This window comes from Acinonyx jubatus, chromosome E4, assembly GCF_027475565.1.
Source record: "Acinonyx jubatus isolate Ajub_Pintada_27869175 chromosome E4, VMU_Ajub_asm_v1.0, whole genome shotgun sequence".
NCBI classification, from domain to species: domain Eukaryota; kingdom Metazoa; phylum Chordata; class Mammalia; order Carnivora; family Felidae; genus Acinonyx; species Acinonyx jubatus.
Genome location: NC_069395.1, coordinates 20218467 through 20231026, shown reverse-complemented (window position 1 = coordinate 20231026; position 12560 = coordinate 20218467). Strand labels below are relative to the sequence as shown.

The following is a 12560-nucleotide window of genomic DNA, read 5'->3' as shown; positions in this document are numbered from 1 at the left end:
TGAGGCTTGTTCTCTGAAATTTACCAAGTCTATTGCCATTAACAGCATCTGTAGCAGGAGCCTAAGATTTTGGTTTTATTTACATAGCAAAACAATGCATTGAGAATTGATCATTTGTCATTCGCTTTTCAGAAATAATCATTGAATCTTTTCTCAGAAGAGTAGTGACCTCTAAAAACCAGTAACACCCAGAGCATCTTATTTTTCATAGAATGTTAAAATTTTTTAAATAAATTTCTGGTACACAAGGAAATCTACAATGATTACTTACAAATCGTATGATGTTTAGGAATGTTGCATTTCAAATGTTTTTTTACTAGTGCTTTTGTAAATAGTATTGTGTAATTTGAGAGAGGATTCTTGCTTCTTCTTTTGAAAACTAGGTAGAGACACAGAATAAGGACTATCTCAGATTAGATATAGAGGTCTCTAAAAATGATAGGAAATTGTGTTTTTTTTAATTAAAAAAATTTTTTAATGTTTATTTATCTTTTGAGACAGGGAGAGACAGAGCATGAATGCGGGAGGGCCACAGAGAGAGGGAGACATAGAATCCAAAACAGGCTCCTGGCCCTGAGCTGTCAGCACAGAGCCCAACGTGGGGCTTGAACTCACAGACCATGAGATCATGACCTGAGCTGAAGTCAGATGCTTAACCGACTGAGCCACCCAGGCGCCTTGGGAAATGGTGTTTTATATTGGTTAGGTGTTATGGTTTGATATTTAATTCATGAGAAGCAATGACAGGGAGCTGTGAACAACATAGCTTCTAGCCTTAGTCTGTCCTGGGCTCATAAATTGCGAGCTGTGTGACCTACAGTTCACTTGGCCTCACTCTGCCTCAGCTTTTTCATTTTTATGTGGTGATAATAATGGTACAGACTTCAAGAGGTTGTCATGAGGATTAAATGAGTTAATATAGGAAAGCACTTAAAGCATTGCCTGACATCTATGTGCTTTTTTTTTTGGGGGGGGGGGGGAAGGTATTAACTCATTTAGTATTATAGGTACCGAGTTCATACCAGGCACTGTGCTATCCTGGAGTCTCAAAGGTGAATTAGTTGTGGCCTCTATTTTCAAAGAACTTAGCCTGATCATCTCAATATAATGTGTAGAGTATGAAATCCATGCCTGTTTCTGTGGAAGAAATTTGGCTCTGGGTTTCTCAGAATACCTGAACTGCTTCTTAAAGGTAAGAAATTACCTGAGTGAAAAGCTGAGGAAGGGCATTTCATTCAGAAAATAGCACAAAAGACATAGACACATGAAGTAAAACAATATATGCAGGGAACTTCTAGCAATTCAGTATCAGAAAGCTTAATCATAAGGACTTATACCTCTGAAGACCCCCTCCTCCCCATGTTCGTTTGCTTAAAAGAAATCAAATGTTTTGGTGTTGGTCATTGATTCTTCAGATGAACACAATGCTTCCCATTCCTTTTAAGTTAAATTAAGCAAACCTGGGAACAAGAACTTGGGAATAGGTACTTGCTTGAGAGATGATCCTAAGAAGCACAAATGAAAAAGAGCTGAAAAAGAAACAGAAAGAAACACAAATAGGTGTGTGTTAATAAGTGGGTTTCCATTTTAGGCAGTTGGAGCTCAAAATGGGGACCCTCTGAGAAACCATGTAGAACATCCTTCTGAATTGTTCCACGAGAAGATGGAGAGACGGGCATTTATTCACCAACCTCCACCTGCCCACACTTCACCATTGGGTGAAGGTTCACCCTTGAAGCAGTCATTCTCAAGAATTTCAGTTGTAACTGCCCCTAGTCAGCAAGCTTCTGTGGGGTTAGAATGAGCCCTCATGCAGCAAAGGAGAGAGATGCAGTGTTTAGAGTGAAATGCTACTGATATGCCAAGAACCATTTTCTATAGCCGCAGGTGAATTCATGGGTGGACCTAAGGAAGAGGGACCAACTGTGGACACACATTTAGGTAAGTTGTCAAACTTCTGAAGACTTTTGTTTCTGTAGCCCCTGATATGAAGAATGAAGCAGGTGCTAACTGGAGACTTGAGATAAGGATGGAGAAGTAGGGAGAGGAGATATCATTGAACATCTCACAGACCATGTTAATGCTTGCAATTTATTTTGTATTATTATAAAGAAAGTCCTTCAGAATGGTTTTAATATAATAGCATGTAAAATTTTCAATTTGCATCTTGGATAATTGTCTTAGATTGCAAACATCATCCTTAACTGAAAAATAACATAAATTTAGCTATTTTATTGAACGTGATTTAAAAATGGGTCTTGGTGCACACATGGAGATCTGAGATTTGGCAAAGGAAAAAAGAATTAGATTCTGTATTATAATTTAGTTCAAACCAAACTTACATTTGAACATATTTTGAATTTCTGAAAGACTAAGTAAATCACAGTATTTTTTATAGCATGGAGTAAAATTTACATATTTTTACATTTTATGAAATTGTATCACTCTATCATGATGTCACATGCTGAATAAAATGCAAAGATGCACCACCTACATTAATGAATGAGTGCTTTTAGGGCCACATGTTATGCATAATAACTGATGAATGCAAGCAATCTATCTTTTCAATTTTTATTATAATCATATGCTATTTTATTTTTCCAGTCTTATTGGGACATAATTAACATATTGCATTATATAAGTGTAAGGTGTACAAGTTGATTTGATACACTTATATATTGTAAAATGATTATGACCATAGCATTAAGTAACACCTTTATCACCTCACAAAACTTCCATTTCATTTTTGTGATAAGAACATTTAAAACCTTCTTTCCTAGCAACTTTCAAGTACAAGTACAGTATTATTAACTATAATCTCCATGCTATATATTAGATCCCCACAACTTACTTATCATATAACTGAAAGTTTGAACCCTTTGACCAACATTTCCCCATTTCTTCCAATACCTCGCCCTTGGTAACCTCTATTCTACTCTGTTTCTATGAGTTGGACTTTTTAGATTCCACATATAGCTGATACCATACAGTATTTGTCTAGGATAAGATAGTTTCATAATAATATTCTAGGTGTACATATTTCTATTTGTCCCCAGACAGTGGAGACACTGCATAGAAACGAGTGCAAGAAAAAAAAAAACAACTAAATTACTTACTCCGGACAGTATAGCATCAGTTACATGATTTAATACTGATTTACACCAACAATTTTATAAAATTAATGAATGAGTAATTGCTTTAAAAATATTTTTTAAAACAGAGGGATATTTTTTAAAGAGTGTTACCAAGTTATTTAATTTAGTATTTTGAACTTCAGTTGACAATCCCTTTAATAACACTGTTTTCTATTTTATAAAACTTCTATTTATTGCTTTCTAATCTTAAATGCACGTCCTTTGACAGAAGAAGATACTACTTTCTCTGTATTTCCCATCAGCATTTTTAAGGTGCATATTAACCACACTGACTAATTTCTTAGGATAGATATAACTTATGTGAGGAATTCATACATAAATCAGTTAGAATAAAGCTGAACATGTTTCCTAAGACATATTTAGTCTTATAAGACTACTCGTGTATTTGATTATATTATATTTAATATGTAAAATAGCTGTTGTTGATTTCCTTAAAAATGTTATTTCACTTATATGTGTGAGTGTGGTGTGTGTATGTATGTGCCTTGGAATATGTGTTAATGTGTATGTTATGTGTACCTATGGAGAGGTACACACTATTATTACTTTGGAAGATATTTCACTTTTTGGATATCTCTCATAGCTTTTTAAACTTCTAAGTTGATATTATTTTCATTGATTAATTGTTGAGAACCATATAAATACTAGCCTTTAACCATGAAAGACATCTATTTCCTAATTTCCCATGATGTGGAGGAAGAAGTTGTCTGAATCTGCCAACTTAGAGGCAGTACATGTGGCTTAGATAGAATACAGAGATTCCCAAATGTATGGACTTAGGTAGCTTAGCACAGTCCCTGATACAGCGTTCATGAGAAGGAAAGGGAGCTTCCTTTATAAAGATTCTTCCTTTAGGAATATCAGGGCAATTAACCACCTAGACAAAGTTCAAACATAGTTTCTCTATATAAAGTACGTATAAAGTAATGTAAAGGCCTTTGACACACAAACACAAGTACAGATTGCAATGTCAAAGCATTGTGTGACATTAAAAAATTAATCTCACTAAACTATAGCATTTCCCAGGCCTGTAATTTATGATCTGAACTGTGCTGTCCCAACGACAAACAAAAGCACACTGAAGTGTTCCTACCTTAAATTGTTCAAGTAATTTTTTAAAATAATATAACTGCTTGTCTTTTCTCTGTCATTTTTGGACAAATTAAAATTTCTTATTTCTACTATATTCCTTAGTGCTTACACCCTTAGATTCAAAGAGGAAAACTACCACACAATCATTATTCTTTTCCACTGCTATTTTTTTTTAATCATTCAGGCTTTCTTAATCATTTTTTGTAAGAAGCCGTACTGCTTTTAGTCCAATATTCTAATGTAAATAATTTGTAATTTTTGCAGGAAGTTTGGACCCTATGAAGATTTAAATAGTGAGAGTCTGTGTCTGATTCCACTGAGATCAATATTTATAGAGCATACTTTGCTTTGTTCATCTTCCTGCAGTAAAACTATCCAAACCCCTCAGAATAGTCCATTTATCCATTAAATGTTCAAAGATGTATCTCACTTACCAACTAATTGATTATATAAAATACACTCTAACTATGCACCTTTCTCTAAATAGTTATTTTCCAGAATTTCTGACTCCCAGGATTATCCCTTTCTCAGTGCAGGGTACCACCACACTACCTCCTACCCACCACCTGATCAATCTAGGAGAGCAGAAGGGAGCCTCTAGGATGGTTGGAAAAGAAAAACCGGAACTCTTTTTAGCATATTAACATATGAAAGTTAATGCTAAGTGGCCAAACAAACTTAGGTATGGTAAGATATATTTGCCTGCTAGTTGTTTCATTTTAAAGTTGGATTGGGAAAAAATATATATATCTTTTTTCCTTCCCCTCCCACCTGGGATTGCTAAAGCCCATTAAACCCTTCCAGTACCTGATGGGACTGACATAGGCCAGAGGCTGAGAAAAGAACAAGTCAGATCTTGGGGAAGACTGGAGGAATTAAGAGGAGAGTTGAGAAGGGAGAAAGATGGACCCTGGGTTCTCTTTTATGCCCACAGAGTGGATAGACAACAAACTGATTGCCAAATATGTATACATGTGGCATATGGATATATAATTTTATTAAATAAAAATGGAGATCAAGAAGTTGCATCTTTTGTACATCAACAGGCCAACCATTTTGCATATATTTTTACATTCAGTCTCCAAATAGCATTGAAAAAAAAAAGCATTATAACCAGATGAACAGTGTGCTCTTGAGAAATGTTATATCACATACCCTAAGTCAGCTTGTAACTAAAGGAGTGAGAATTTTTACAATAGTCTCTCCAGCTCGACTAATTGCTTGGATTCAAACTCTTTAAAAAGATTTTTTTGGTAGATAAACTTAAAGTTATTAAAATTTTCTTATGTCATAAAAGTGTTATTTCCTAAAGGCAATAATTTTAATTTTCTTTCTTTTCCCCAAATCCCACTCCATTCAGATCTATTTCATTTGTACCAATGAAATTACCAATATGATTTTGCTAGGCTAGCATGTTTAAATGCAAGTTAAATGACTTGGAATTAAAAGATATTCATGAACATTTCCTGAGGTATTTTTAAATTGCATAAACTTTCAGTTCTTTATGGGTTTGTGAGAAGGTATCATATTCACCAAGCTGTGCTCTGTTTTTATTAGAAAAACAAAATTTCTTCTTTCTCACCTTTCACATTAAAAAAAAATGTTCTTCTTAAAGATTGCCATTGTCCCCTATGTCCTGTTTTTCCAAAGACTTTGTAAAAAATGCTGACACAACAGGGACAATACTTGGGTAAATCCTATAGGCAATAAATAAATATAAAATTGTTCAATTGCTTCTTACCACTCACAAGGTCCAGGGGTTGCCTGTAACCGCCAGCTTCTGATGGTAACAAGTCCTGACATAGACAAAGTCATGCTGAAATAATCTATGTAATTCTAGAAATCCTACTTTATTTTCTGATTCTGTTACCTTAAATCCTTTACAAAAGAGTTTTTTTATATCAGGAAATAGTTAAAGCGATTTCAAAACACCTTTGAAATTAATCATAAATGCATGCATAGCTTTGATATCCTGCTCTATACAAATCTTAAACAATAATCTTTATGTAATTATCAAGTTTTAAAACTAAACTTCCCGATATCTTCCAAACTAATATTTCCTTTGGTCATTGCCCAAATTGTCAGTTGACTATTCCTAATATCTGTATATTTGACATCCAATGAATTAATCTTTTATGTTTGATGATGTGAGTTTTCCCATCTCATCTCAGAGCAATGCAGATCACAAGTTATAACATACTATAAGCAGAATCAGCTATATAATTTGTGTAGCTCAAGGAAAAATAAAATTAAGTGCTTCTTACTAAAAAATTATTAAGAATTTCAAGATGGCAACATCAGAGCATTAAATCAAGTGCAGATGCCCACTGAGCACTGGGCTGCTGCAAAGGTCATATTGTCCAAGGAACCAAACCCTCTTTTAAAAATTTTAGTTCCTTGACTTGTCACCACATTTTTTCCTAGTAATAGCCTATATTCCAGGCATCCTATAAATAGTCCTATTGAAAAAAAAAAGGTAGATATACTAATTCCACCCATAAATAAAAAATAAATTAATAAAAACATAATTCTAATATAATTTTTATAGATTTTGAAGGTATCATTGAAACATACCTCCCAATAAGTAAACTCTAAGAATTGGTAATATAAAGAACTGAAACAAACACTATGATCTATCAAACTTATTTTGAGCTTTAGAACTTATAAAAATAACTGGCATTTAGGAAATATTGGCATTTAGGAAAATGCCTTTTTTGTTGTTGTCATTCTACTAGTGAATCTTTCTAGGGTTCCGTACATGTTATTTCTTACATTTCAGGCTGGCCACATGGATATTATTTTCTATCAGAGTATACCTAATGCATACAATGAAGATTATGACTCTTGATCTTGTCTTGTCCTTCTCATCTGCTGTCCCAATGTATATTTTTCATATGCCAGGATGCATATGGACCATTTGGATGATTTATTCCAAACTAGTCATTCTCCATTATTTCTTATTACATAATTGGTATATTCAGTATAAAACAAAATATGAAAAACATGAAAAATCAATAAATTACCCATAATTTTACTCCAAGTTATTAGTTTTAATATTGGGTTATGGCCTTCCATTGTTTTTTAAAAAGCAGAGTATATTATACAGATTTCTTTTGTGTGTGTGTGGGGGGGGTGTTGGTGAAATATTTACTATATATCATTTCATTTGGTTCTCATACCAACCTTGAGAAGTAGGCATTTTTATGATGAGGAAACAGAAGCTCTGAGATATTAAGTGGCTTTCCTAGGTTGTTCAATTAGTTACTGCTGAAGCCAGACTTCAACCTGAGAGTTTAGAGTGCTATTTTCACTGTACTTGACAGGCCTTGCCTATTCCCCTGCACTCTGAACTACATACTGCCACTCTGATTTCTCTATAATTGTTTATTTTCTTAGTAGTTTTAAAAATGTTTTTTAAAATTTATTATTATTATTATTTTTTATTAAAATTCAAGTTAGTGGGACACCTGGGTGGCTCTGTCAGTTAAGTGTTTGACTCTGGTTTCAGCTCAGGTCATGATCTCATGGTTTCTTGAGTTTGAGCCCCACATTGGGCTCTGAGCTTACAGTGCAGGGACTGCTTGGGATTTTCTCTCCCTCTCACTCTGCCCCTCTTCTGCTCATGCTGTCTCTCTGAAAAATAAATAAATAAACGTAAAAATAAAATAAAATAAAATAAAATAAATCCAAGTTAGTTAACATACAGTGTAGTCTTGGCTTCAAAAGTAGAACCCAGTGATTCATCTCTTAGATATGACATCCTGTGTTCATCTTAACAAGGGCCTTCCTTAATGCCCATCACCCATTTAGCCCATCTCCCTACCCACCTTTCCTCCAGCAACTCTCAGTTTGTTCTCTATATTTAAGAGTCTCTTCTGGTTTGCCTCCCTCTCTGTTTTCATCTTATTTTTCCTTCCCTTCCCCTTTGTTCATCTGTTGTGTTTCTCAAATTCCACATGTGAGTGAAATCATATATCTGTTTCCCTCTGACTGACTTAATTCGCTTAGCTTAATTACCCTCCAGCTCCACCCACATTGTTGTAAATGGCAAGATTTCGTTCTTTTTTTAAAAACCTTTTTCATTAAAAATATATCAGGGACATTTTTCTAAATCAATAAATATAGTTATATATATTTTAACATTTGTATTTCAGTCCATTATATAGTTGAGGAGGAATTCACACAACTCATCTCTGTTGCTGGAGAGTAAGGACCTTGGTCAACTACATTTTCCAGGCCTTTCTTTCTCAATATCTTTCTGACAAAGGTGTTATTATGTCTTATCTTTTCAGTTCCAGCATTGCTTATTCAACTATTGTTTACTTTGTGAGAAAGCTATTGCATTGTTTTTTAACTTCAGGGTTTCTTGTTTTTTTGTTTGTTTCTGTATATAATGCCAATTCTCACTTTTGGCTTTTGGTCATGCTTCACTCAACTGTAACTCCAGCCCGTTCAGACTCCTGTTCTTAACTGACTCTGTGGGAAGGTCCCAGGAACAAACCAGTCATGCACAGAAAAGCACTCATGAAGACAGAACAGTAAGTGCAAAGGCTCAATGAGTGTGTCAGGTCATCAGCTGAGAGTAAGGTACAGGGAGGAAGTAATGTGACATTTTAATAATAAATGAAAAGAAGCTTAAGAGATAAACTCTTACTATGAATCAAGATGGGGATGTGGATGATTGGGTGAGATCAGGAAGTAACATAGATCTTTGGGGTTGATAAGACTAAGAAATTGAGAAGTCATAATATTGTGCAAATCATTTTCATGGGTACTGACGTCTCTAAGAATGATGACAAGAACATTGAATGGTAGAAGGGTGTCAGAATTAGATTTGGCTGTTAAACCAGACTCCAAGGCTTATACTTACATCTCACAGGCAGAATATAGTTATGTTCCTACATCGTAGAATAAAAGAATTCTCATACTAAGAAGGAAAGGGAGAGCTGAGGTAAGATAGCTCCTTGTCTCTATCTTTACTATTAAAAACTATGAAACTTTTTTACTGTGAAACTTCAGAAGAGTCTTCTACACAGTTATCTTTAAATTTAATGAAACAAATTTGAAGTACTGGTTTGTATCTTAATATTGTTTTATTTCTACTTCAAAGCTAATGCCTGAAATGTGGTGGATGATCAATACTTGTTTTTGAGCAAATCAATGAAAAAAATTACTAGATGATTATTGTTTATCAAGCATGAAAAATCTCTACTTCAAATTTCTAGCACTCTGGAAATTCACAGAACAGTGTTCCTACACAGTCCACGTACATAGAAAATAGCTTGGACAGTGGAGAGAGCATAGGCAAACTAGGTTAAATGTTAACTCTGTTACTAACGCCTAGTATAACCAAAGGCAAGTTCTTTAACCTCAGAGAGGCTGTTTCCTTCTCTTCCATATTCCAAATCTGGGCTCTACACTCAGACTAATATGTATGATTAAAAAACAAAACAAAAAAACAAAAAACAAGTGTATAATGTTGCTTTCTTATATCACTGGTTTTGAGTCTGTGTTAATAGATATCTAAAAGATTTAGTAGATAGTGATTTCTACACATTTTTCTATCTGCAGGCTATGTGGGAATCATTGATCAAAGACTTAATATTTTCAGAAATATGGTAAGATTGATTTTATGGCCTCTTCTGTTTCAGTAGAGATATGAGGCTAGTTCTAGCCAATGGGTTGTGAGCAGAAGGAAACTATGGTCTGGGCATTGAATGGCAGGACAGAACCCTCAAATTTTCTCTTGTTCTTTCTTATAACACATAGTAGGCATAAGATGGCCTTAAAGCTCCTGCTGCTAGTATACATTCCATGTACAATCCCCTCTCCCTTGAAGTGGAGAAGACCCACTGAGATATCACTATTGTGATTGGGTTACATTATATGGAAAATCTGAAGAGAGTTTACAGATATAATTAACATCCCTAATCAGTTGACTTTGAATTAAAAAAAGTTATTCTGGCCAGGCTTGATTTAATCAGGGAATCCCTTAAAAGAGAAATTCTCCTGCTTACCTTAAGAGAGTGAGCTGACATGTTGTCTGTGAGTGGGGTAAGTGGTAAAGAACTATGAGTGACTCTTAGAACCTGAGAGCAAACCCTGAGTAGCAGTCAACAACCATAAGTAGACCTCTGTCCTACATCCACAAAGAACTGAATTCTGCCAACAACCATGTGATTTTGGATGAGGACCATGGTTCCATAAAGAATGCTGACTGCCATTTTTTGATATGATGGGAGAATACCCAGCTAGATTGTGCCCAGGCCCTGATCCACAAAAAACTATAAGATAATAAATGTACATTGTTTTAAGTGTTATTTTAGGCCATTGAGCTTGTGGTAATTTTTTACAAAGCAATAAAAAAAAAAACCCTAACACATAAGCAGCAATATTTACAAGATTGCTGTTATAGATTAGTTTCCTGAACTAAGATTATGTATGTATACAGTACTCTTGCTAAACAACAGTGCACATATAAGGAGAACAAAAGCTAAAACTTTGTTTCCTTAAATACTGATACTTAGGGGTTTTTTCTCTCTTCCTTCCTTCCTTCCTTCCTTCCTTCCTTCCTTCCTTCCTTCCTTCCTTCCTTCCTTCCTTCCTTCCTTCCTTCCTATCTTTCTTTTTTTCACAGCCTAAGATAGCCTATCTTAACTGATGCAAATTTGGCACTGAAAGACAAGTGCTATAATAACAAAACAACATATTTTGCATTGCTATAAGAAATTTGCCTAGTAGTGAGGAAACTGTTATTAGAGATTAGAAAGATATTCATCCATGATATACAATGGAGAAATACATGATGATAAAGCTGTAAAATGTGCAATGCAGATAATCTTCTGACCTTGTCACTTTCGGGAATGTGTTTGGAAAATAGAATATTAGTAATGTGTGCTAGCTATCATTGGCTGCATTTGAGAAATACAAAGAAGAGATGAAGAAATGCATTAAAAAATAACTGGCCAGTTTGTAAGCAGAAACGAGAGAGCATAGAGAGAATCCAAAAATGTAAGGAATTATAGGATTGGAAAAAGCAATTGCTTCTCAATCCCGAGCAATAAAAGATATTATTGAGAAATTCCTCAAACAACAAAGGTTGATTAAAACTCAGCTGTGCAGCAAGAATGCAATCAATGGTTTGGCTGTCACATCCATTGTTAAAACTACTTGATGGATTAAGGTGATAGAACGTATATTCATTTCATTGGACAAAATAGTTCAGGGAACGAGTTTAAGGGTACAACTCTCCCACTGTGCCTGAAGAGGCTCAAGGTTCCTATAGTTAAACCAAGAGAGATACATTAACTCTGGATATAGCTCATGGCTCATGGGACTGGCTGGAATCAAACAGATTTGAAGCTAACTTCTTGAGAGAGTTATCCTGCCAAAGTAACCACTGAGCCTAGGCTAAAAAATATCTGTGCTTATTTGAAGTCCTCAGCTTTCTATGGATGAGAGGTAGGCTAAGAAAGCAGATCAGTCCCTAATGACATCAAAGTTTTCAATACCCTCTTCAGAAGTGCCAGAATAATAGAAGAGAGAAGATATCTTTGGAGAAAGAGCTAAGGATCTAAGAGGCCAATGACCAGAATTTCCTGACATTGGAATCAGGGCTCAACTGAGATATGCTTGCCACAAACAGTATAGGGTCTTCTTGGAGCTTTTGACCATGGGATTTCAGAATTGCTCTGGACCATTAACATCCTTTCCTTTTTTTACTACTTGTGAATGGGAGTGCTTACTTTGATAGTCCTGTTTTGTTTTGCTTTGTTTTCAATCACTGTAGATTTTTTGGAAGTGGGCATACAGTTTTCTGATATATCTGTGGATCAAGAGAGGATCACAACTGGACCTGCTGTAGTGACTACTGCTCATCACTTAGAGATCATGGGTTTGAGGGATGGGTCTTGACTTTATGGAATTTTAGGGTTATCTCCTTTTGGAAGGAAAGAAATGTCTTTTGCCTTGAAAACAAAAATGAACCAAGTTGATAGGCATAAAGTAGACTGTCTGGCATTGATGTTGTTCACTAAATATTTCTGTCTCTCTTCATTCCAGTTTTACAGTAGTATTGTATTTCCTAGGTTATTGTTGCTACATGCAGTCATATAACTAGCTAGGGGCAATAAATTGTGAATAGAAGTGGCATATGTCATCTAAGGCTGAACATTTAATTGATAGTGAAACCAAATTCAGAACTCTCTGTATCCTCCCAGATTCAGACATAAATATGGTATACTTCTATCCTCAGTAGTAACTGGAAACTTCTGGAAGGAGAGATCACAAGTAAACTAGAAAATTCAAAATTGG

The 12560-nt window shown here is 34.9% G+C and overlaps 1 long non-coding RNA gene across 2 annotated transcripts; it reads left to right on the top strand.

Moving 5' to 3' along the window:
- Positions 1-1775: 1775 nt before the first annotated feature.
- LOC128313031 (uncharacterized) lies at positions 1776-12302 on the top strand. 2 transcript variants are annotated; one of them, XR_008293140.1, is made up of 3 exons: positions 1776-1941; positions 9819-9865; positions 12037-12302. It is a non-coding gene; the product is annotated as an uncharacterized LOC128313031 (long non-coding RNA). The 2 variants fall into 2 exon arrangements; XR_008293141.1 differs by lacking the exon at positions 1776-1941 and adding an exon at positions 8693-8785.
- Positions 12303-12560: the final 258 nt, after the last annotated feature.